Consider the following 9,834-nt stretch of genomic DNA (forward strand, 5'->3'; position numbering starts at 1 on the left):
AAGTGAGAGAGTGGCATGGACATATATACACTACCAAATGTAAAATAGATAGCTAGTGGGAAGCAGCCGCATAGCACAGGGAGATCAGCTCGGTGCTTTGTGACCACCTAGAGGGGTGGGATAGGGAGGGTGGGAGGGAGATGCAAGAGGGAGGAGATATGGGGATATATGTATATGTATAGCTGATTCACTTTGCTATAAAGCAGAAACTAACACACCATTGTAAAGCAATTATACTCCAATAAAGATGCTAAAAATAAAATAGACCTCTCCACACACTTTCCCTTTCTCTTTTATCATTTCAGTTTATAATCCTTATCACTATCTGACCTCCTACTACACATTTTTGCATGTGTATTTTTCTCTCCCCTAATAAATGTAAACTCCATGAGAAGAGACTGTATGCTCAGCATTTAGAGCAGTGCCAAGAAAATACTAGGCACTCATTAAATTTTAATATAACGACTGAATGAATCACCCTGCTTTTCTACATAGCATTCATCATTATCTGAAACGTATCCTATTCATTTCCTCTATTGTCTGTTTTCTCTGTCTCTACCTTTTCAATAGAATATAAGTTCTATGAGCCTTGCAAGTTTATCTGTCTCGATCCTCAATAGAACAGGGCTGGACAAGAAAGAACAAAATGACAAAATAGTGAGTGAACTTAAATGACACATTCTTAGAAACATTCACTGATAAAGTAACATGTTTCTTATCTGTTCTTACTATAATATCCTGTGCTTCCTTGGTTACAGCCCTTGAACTTTACAGAAATGCTTATTCCATTGGCTGTATTTCCCACTAGACTATAGGCTCAGAGAGGTCAGGAACTTGTCATTTTCTTCACCAGTCATATCCCCAGCACTTATCATAAATCCTTAGTATAAAAAATTTCATTTTATAACTGTGTTCATGCAAAGAAGGAAGGGGGTGAAGGAAAGGACAGATGAAGAGACAGAAGGAAAGATGAATAACTTTTTCAGAGGACTGAAAAGATTATTCAGGATCTAAAGTGATTGAACAAGATGACCATTGAGGCCCCTGAGTTTTTCCCAATGGGAGCCCTAAAGGAGCTACAAAAGAATAAACTTATAAATTAAGGCTTTCAATTAGATTCTAAGAAGCCAGTTGGAGTCTAAGAATCTAAACACTTAGCTTCCTGTAAGACATTTGTCACTGAGACACTGCTCACATTAATGTTAAAGACATACCACTCGCTTGCATCAATAACGTTCAAGCAGTACAAATATTTTTGTTTGTAGGTACTGAGAATTCTGTGTTTCTTTTTCTCCACAAATCTATATTTCTCTTCCTGTGTCTCCACAGCATGTGATCTTTATATATATTTTTATACTTGAAAGTTGTTCATTATCTCATTATAGTCCTCTGCAACAAAATATAGGAATTTATTTTTAATATGCTATTAACACAAGGCTATACATTTTCTTTGAATTAATAATTCAATAAATTAGTACTGATATAAAATTAACAAAAATAATCTATATAATAACATATATAAATTTAAAAGGTGAATACAAATATAGAAAGTATATATAGAGAAAGTAGAATTATAAATACAAAAAGGAAAACTTTATTGGGTCTATACATTTTAATGAGAAGAAGAAATTTATCATGTCTCGATTAGAGGAATCATTGAACAGTGCCTCTGCCTGCTGCTCTGCAGGCTTTGAAGTCCCAAGGTCAGGTCTCATAATAAGATTCCTAACGGGTGAAGGTAGGCTTTTCTTTTGCAACATGGGCAAAGAGGTTTTGTGGAAGGGCAGGTGGCAAAGGGAATATCTACCTCAGATAACTGCTCAGGTAAATCAGCTTTAGAAAACAGCACACATGAAGGCAATTCTCTGGAAGATGGTTCCTGTAAAATGAACCACCAGTATACCCCGTGGAAAGTCTCTTTGTACCCTGGTCTGCGGATCACTGGCTGGCGTCACAATGATGCTCATCTGACGCTCTCCTTCTCTTATAATCATTTCCTCCCTCAGCAGTGTCTCCCTCACTCTCTTCGCTGCAATTTATAGCCTCTCTACTGAATTTCAGACCAGCATTCCCAGCTCCTGGCAAGACATTCCCACATGCACACCTATCTGATGACTCACACTCCACTTGCCCCAAGATAAAATTATCCCTGTCTCAGCCCCCAAAACAAGTTATACTATCTCTTATATTTTCTATTTCACACAAATGGCATCACAAATCTTCCGGAAACTCAAGCTAAAACATTCATTAACTCTGAATACTGAATCTAATGAGAACTGAGGGGACAGTTAGCTAATTTTTGGATAGCCAGACTAATGAAGCTCAGCCAAGTCACCCTTTAAGTGGTCTTGGAAGCTGGAAGTAAAGAAGGTGTATCTCCTTCCCTTGAAGACAAATCCTAACAGATGAAATCTCAGCAGGTAGAGATAAGCTGGTTCCTCTAATCATGGTCAGGGAGCCCTCTAGAGTAAGCCAGGGGACCTTGGTTAAGATGCACCTTCTTAATTTGGTTCTAGTAAATTAAAGCAGGTCATAAGTGGGAAGGATATAGTTACCCCACCATTCTCTCCCAGAGGATTGCAGATCCAGTGTGATTGGAATATATTCCAAAGGAAGCCTTTGTTTCTTGCTTTATTGTGCCAAAGAGGGCTTTCCCATGTTCCTTTTTCATCTCCAGAGTTAAAATACCGGTCATGAGGAGAGGGGATTAAATACCAAGAATGCCAGTTTGCTCTTTGAGAAGTTAACCATCCCCTAGTCCCAAGGTCCTGAAGAAGGTACTGCAATGAACTAAGGTGAGGTTTACTTCATAGCACCTACAGAAGAACCTGAGAGGTATTATATACAATCTCAACATAGGAAAAGGGAGAGGAGACACTGAACTGTAAACAGAGCCCTACTAACTAAGCAAGTAGGATGGGAACTTGAGATATGAAAATATTTAGGTGCTCTGGACTAATATTTTGTTACCCCCTATAAGGATTAACCCACAGGAAGTATGACTGGACAACAATTACTAATATGTGACTATTCCCACAAATACTGCTATAGATGTACATTATACAGAGCTCTTTTCATTTCAAGAGGGAAAAAAATCAACTTAAATTAAGTGAAAAGAAAAAAAGATGGGACTTATTAGTTCATGTAAGTGGAAAATTCAGAGGTGCATCAGCCTCAGACACTGTTAGACTTGGAGGCTCAGGCTGCCAGTGGTTTATTTTTCTTCCCATTTTCCAGTTCTGCCCTCCTCATTAGTCAGCTTCATTCTTCGGGCAGCCTATTGAATCCAACCAAGGAAAGGAGGGAAAACAAATGCTGGCAATTCCACACTATGATCTTTACAGCTTGTGATACACAAAGGAAGAAAAGAGTCTACAACCAATCCCCTGGAGGGCGTCTGACCGACACAGTTTTGGACATGTGCATGTCCTTGAACCATTCATTTTGGTCAGGAGAACGAGGGAGTCCGATGGCCAGTCCTGGAGCCCGTCTAGCTCTGTGGCTAGCTGTTGACGGTGTTAGCCCCACAAACTACCCGATACACGTTTTCCACAGGAAGAAGTTCTGTACCAAAGAGAAAGGGAAGGGAAGGGGAGGAAAGCAAGCGAGAAAAACCAGGCTGTAACTATCAGAGACCCTTGTAGGCATGTTCTCCATTTGCTGGCTTGGTCTCTTCCTTCTCTGCTTTCAGAGATGGATTTTCTCCTGCCAGATTGGTTCCTCTGGATTTTGCCTTTCAAAATCAGTACATAATAGAGAATGGGGAGAAAGAAAAGAGGAAGACATAAGATGTGAGGGGGTGTAATTTGGCAAAACTTTGAGAAGAAAGAGGCACAGAGTTGGGATTGTGTGAGGAAAATGGATGAGTGACAAAAGAAGTATTTAAAGTATTGCTTTAGGTTATATAATGCTTTTCATGTGGTTGAAGCAAATATTAAGTAAAGAGAGAGCTCTTCTGAATTACTGTTGGGTTTCTAAATCATTTCTTTGAATACTTCAGTAAGATTAGATCCTATTGTACAGTAGTGTACAAATACTATATTCTGTTAGTGTTGACACATCTATCTCCCCCACTAGATCAAAGTCTCCTTGAAGGTAGTAGTTCCATCTTATACATTTCCATAGTGTTTTGCACACAGAAAGGACTCAAAAGTGTATTTGTTGATGAGTGATTTTTTCATTCTCAAGGCACTCCAATAAAGTGGTCCTTCAAATTCTTAAAAATCCTAAAGATGGTGTTTCCATGGTCTCTGATTATAACCTTTCCTTTAAGTAAACAAGAATTCCCTTTGTGCCTTTCATAAATTCATTCTAAGGCATCTTCTCTCTTCACCTAAAATCGAGATAGTTAAGGCAGTAATCTTTCAACATCACAGAATCAAAGTAAGTAAGGCATAGAAGAGAACTTAAAATATTGAAACCAACTCCTTCATTTTACATAGAAGGAAATGGGATCTTTTTTTAGTTAAATTATTCGTTCACCCATATAGTTATTTAGTGCCTAAATCAAGGATTTGAGTTTCAAAACTTCAGTTTCAGGACAATTTCCACACATCACCTTGCCTCCTAAACATTACACCTTCTTAAAGACATGTTCAATCCTCTTCTCCTCATACTAAATAGGTATAATTATCCTTGCCTTTCTCATAGTTCCCAATATAAAAAATGTGTGTGAATAATATGATGTAGTACAAAAACATAGCTTTAGATTCTGACCAGTCTTGACTCTTCTTTCTTGAAGTTATATGATTTGGTGAAAGTTTATCTATAAAATAAATGTAGGGCTTCCCTGGTGGTGCAGCCGTTAAGAATCCGCCTGCCCATGCAGGGGACACGGGTTCGAGCCCTGGTCCGGGAAGATCCCACATGTCGCAGAGCAACTAAGCCCGTGCACCACAACTACTGAGCCTGTGCTATAGAGCCCACGAGCCACAAGTACTGAGTCTGCATGCCACAACTACTGAAGCCCGCGTACCTAGAGCCTGTGCTCTGCAACAAGAGAAGCCACCGCAATGAGAAGCCCGCGCACCGCAATGAAGAGTAGCCCCCACGTACCGCAACTGGAGAAAGCCTGGGCACAGCAACGAAGACCCAATGCAACCAAAAATAAATAAATTTATTAATTAAAAATAAATAAATAAATAAAAATAAAATAAAATAAATGTAATAATACCTATAGTTACCAGATATCTATAAGGTACAGAATCATAAGTATTGGTCAAGATAAAACACCTAATATGTCATAGACCCTAAACATGTATTAGGGTTTGCTTTTATTTTTCTGCCAAACCACAACCCCATCCATAGCTGAATAACATTTATGAAAAACACTGCAACATATAGAAGCCTATGCCGGAGGTTACAATTTCAGCTCAATGAAGAAATTGCAGTTGGAAGTTGGAATATCAAGAGATTTAAGTACTATATGTTAAATTAACCATTCTTCAAGTTCATCATACCTCTTGGCTAACTCATAGCCCCATAATACTAATGAAACAAAATATTCCTTTAAATTTATTTTTATCATGAGAATGTATTAGCACCTAACAAGTACAGTAGCCCAGACCACAAGCTACTCAGTGGGGTCTTACAGGATTTACTTAAAAGACAAAGTTATTCTGTCACCAATAGCAATAGAGATTAGAAACTAAGTAACAACTCTCTTTTTCAAACATTGCCACCTAATTTACAATACCATGGCAGCAAGGAGTGCAGTCTTGTAGATAAAAAGTAATTTGATAAAATAATGGCTGCCATTTTTCTACTGCAATAGCTCTGCAGCATAATTTATAGGGACCATACTTCTCCACTTCCTGATGACAGGTAATGGAAAAAATTTCAGCAGTAAACCTTGATAGCAGGCTAAGACCATTTGGATCAGTATAACTAAGTCATTTTTAACTGTTTTTTCAATTATCTTTTTTCAGCTTTTACCCCATTTCATCATAAAGGATAAAGGTTGATGATAAAAAAATCTCTGCTCAAAATTGAGATTTTTAGATTAAAAATAGCTGTAAAATGATTTGACTCTATATTGTATGGATATTGGTTCATTTTCTACATTGAGATGATCACAAATTACTCTACACTTTATCACCATGAATACTAAAAGATGCAATAGAGTTACATATACAGCTCTTCTGAAAATGAAGATCACGGCTCTTTTTTTAATTGACTCTGTGCCCTATGCATTGCAAATAAGTCCTGAAGTAATTTAAAGATTATCATGGAATGTAAAATGTAATATTAAAGAATAAAAGTGAAACAGACTACCTGAAAGATGCAAGTGGAATATTACTTCTTATCACCTGAATTGAGTTGATTAAAATTCTTGAATCCTAAATTTAGCTGTTGAGTTTCTGGAATCAAAGAATATGAATAATGGACAATTGCAGCAACTTTGACTTTTAGCCACTCACACCATCCTTTCCCTCACATTTTGTATGAATCTTAATTTCTTCTTTATTATTTCAGCTACTCTTTGTATGGATCTCACCTTGATTTTGGAATTATGTGGGGTAAAATGATAAATGGATAAGTTAGATCTTTGATCTTTAATCTTCCATACTAGTGATAGGTCAGGATACCACATCTCCATACAAGATAATAGAAAAAAAAAAAAAAAGACCATTTAAACACCAAAAGATGAAATTTTAAACTACTGAACAAGTTAAAAAGTGACCGATTACATTTTATACATTTGTGGTAAATATGACAACTAAGATTATGCTATTGATGTTCAGCTGTTCTTTCTAATAATTGCTAAGCATAAAATCGAACTTCTTAGAAACTTCTCCTAGAACAAGGCAATATACTCCGTATTTAACATAGTCAAAGAAGCTACCATTATTTTTGGTATAGTTGAAGGACAACTATACAATCCATCTAAAGAAACTATTCCAAAATACTTAGATAAAAGTCCACATGTTCATGCTTTCAACAAATAGGAACTTCAGTGTTCTGGGCACCATTCTAGAAGCAAGAGATTCAATAGTGAAGCTGCCTTCGCTAAGCTTCCTTCCATTCTAGTAAAGGATATAAATAAAAATATATCTGGAATACAATGGGCAAGTGCTCTGAAGAAAAATAAAGCAGGATGGAGAACAGAAAAATGTAGGTAAAATTTTAGATAACTAAATTTTAGGTAATATAGATTAATACTTTTCGGTGTAATTAGAGAAAGCATCTTTAAGGAGAAAATTTTGGAGCAAAACCCTGAATGTGAATATCTAGGGAAAGAACATTCTAGCGGGCAGAACAATATGTCCTAAGATCCTGAAGCAGGATATTAGAAAGGAGTCCTAAGGTATAAGCCAGGATAACACTAATTAAAAATAGAATTCCATATAGTTTTACATCTCTCCTCTCTCTAATTGGGTTTTGACAGCAGTGTTTTAAAACTGAGTAAAGAAATAATGATAGTCTGAGATCAATTTCCTGGCCATAATTAGGCCAATATATAGCTCCTGAATGGTGAGAAAAAAGGATTCTGATAGGTCAATTAATTATTAAATAGACGTTAATCATCCTTGGCAATTTTCCTAGTAATATGAAATTGCTTTGCATAGTGGCCAATAATAAAACATGTGCTCTTGAATTATGCTTCTCACAAAAAATACAGTTTGAGGAAGTGATAATTCAGTTGTTTCTAAGCTAACAGAGCTTGAAATGTGTGTCAAAAACTTTGTCCATAATTTTGAAGTAATAAAGTGACTGCGTCCTGAAAGAAGCATAAAAATAGAACTAATTTAAGAGTCTGACTATTAGAGATCAGGGCTCATCACTCAGGAAATATTTTGTGTGGTTTTTCTGCCATGTGATCTTCTCTTGCGGTTTTTTTCAACTGGACCTGTGAGAAATTCTGAGGGAAATGAGGCTGAACTAGCTTAACTATGGTGAAGGCACTGATGGATGGCATGTGAAGAAAGAAACATGTCATGTGTACACCTTACAAGAACTCTCAAGGAGAATTTATCAGCAACTAAAACTGTTTTCTTCAATACCCTAGTTGGCCATCTCAAAAACAAAAACAAAACAACAACAACAAAAACCCTCCAGCCTGACTTCTGTACTACTTGTCAGATAATTATTTTACCGAAAAAATGTACAATTAAGATTTTTTGTTCTCAGATTAACCATCGTGGTGTTGTTGTTTTACATCACCCTCACCCCCTCTCTCTTTTAATCCTGATTTTTCCTTCGTCTCTTGACTCATTCTACCAACTCTTCCTAACATTTGAGTGTACGATTTTCATTCCAGATAACTTTGAGAATATAAAAATACCCAGCTAAATGTCTCTGAGTTATTCCTTGGTTAATCTGGGCATTAAAGGACTGTTCTTAATCTTCACTGATCCTTCAAGAATCTGATGAAAGTTATTGAATCCCTGCCCCCTAAAATGCAACACATCCATTCACATAAAATTTTACACAGATTCATAGGCTTCCTGAAGCATCTCCTTGTGTCCACATACACTAAGGTAAGAGCTCCTGGTGATTTGGAGTTATAGACTTCTCTCATGCCACCCACAAAAAGCTTTAGATCCATTTACAAGTCAGACAGACACAAACTTAACCTTGAAGTCATTTATAAATATGAGCCTTTCTCATTCTGCTCTAAGATGAAGCCATACAATGAGCACAATGTCTCTACCTCTGTCATGAGCTTGTCCTGAATATGTGATAAAACCTGCCTCCTTAGAGAATGCAATGTGTTTAAATTGTTAAATAAACCAACTAAGCCTTTGAGTGGCTTCTATTGACTTGCTTATGACATTGTCAAGATAGTTTTGCCTAATAGTTCTAGTTTCCTATGGGATTTTACCAAATAAGAAAGTCAATATAGGGAAGTCCCTGGTGGCACAGTGGTTAAGAATCTGCCTGCCAATGCAGGTGACACTGGTTCTATCCCTGGTCCTGGAAGATCTCACATGCCGCGGAGCAGCTAAGCCCATGTGCCCCAACTACTGAGCCTGCGCTCTAGAGCCTGTAAGCCATAACTACTGAGCCCATGTACCACAACTACTGAAGCCCGTGCACCGAGAGCCCGTGCTCCACAACAAGAGAAGCCACCACAATGAGAGAAGCCTGCACACCACAGTGAAGAGTAGCCCCCTCTCACCACAACTAGACAAAGCCGGCGCAGCAATGAAGAGCCAATGCAGCCAAAAATAAATAAATAAAATAAATATTTTTTTAAAAGTCAGTATTATCAGCTCTGCTTCTTTAATCAAGTCTAATTGTGCCATATCTACCCTCTGTTTCTCATAATTAGAATCTTTCAGACAGCATCACATGAAAAGTATTAACAAAGACCAAGAAATTCTCCAAAGAAAGAAAAAGATCCTCAATGCACCTAGCAGACTTATCTCTCACAGCTTCACCTTTCCAGTTTGGCAAATAACCAGCTTGATGATGAGACATATAAAATTTAAATTGGAAATGATCCTTTTACATGCTCAACAATATTATTATACCTTACTGAAGAAGTTCAACAAGTTGGCATTGAATGTACATTGTGAATATGTGCCCACCTTAAAGTTGAGATCAGATATCAACTCTAAAAATGCGGAAACCTACCTTGCTTGGTAATTTTCCTTGAAAAAGTGAGTAACTTTTGTGCTAATGCTTAGAAAGAATCCAATTTGTTGAAATTGAGTACATGCTAAATAATCAACGTGTGTGTCCTAAGAGCTATTCATTGCCAAACTAGTCTGGCCCTTATTTAAGTCATCCTTCATAGGTATTCGTCATCGTTCAATACCTAATAAAAAATAATTGAGGGCTTCCCTGGTGGCGCAGTGGTTGAGAGTCCGCCTGCCGATGCAGGGGACA

At 37.2% G+C, this 9,834-nt stretch overlaps 1 long non-coding RNA gene across 1 annotated transcript in view; it reads right to left on the reverse strand.

Moving 5' to 3' along the window:
* LOC112067107 (uncharacterized) overlaps nucleotides 1–9,834 on the reverse strand; it is a 285,545-nt gene that overhangs the window by 271,349 nt on the left and 4,362 nt on the right. Inside the window, exon 2 of the long non-coding RNA XR_002893081.3 lies at nucleotides 1,215–1,389. This is a non-coding gene — a long non-coding RNA (uncharacterized lncRNA). The remainder of the gene's footprint in view (nucleotides 1–1,214; nucleotides 1,390–9,834) is intronic.

Source organism: Physeter macrocephalus, chromosome 5 (assembly GCF_002837175.3).
Source record: "Physeter macrocephalus isolate SW-GA chromosome 5, ASM283717v5, whole genome shotgun sequence".
Lineage (NCBI taxonomy): Eukaryota > Metazoa > Chordata > Mammalia > Artiodactyla > Physeteridae > Physeter > Physeter macrocephalus.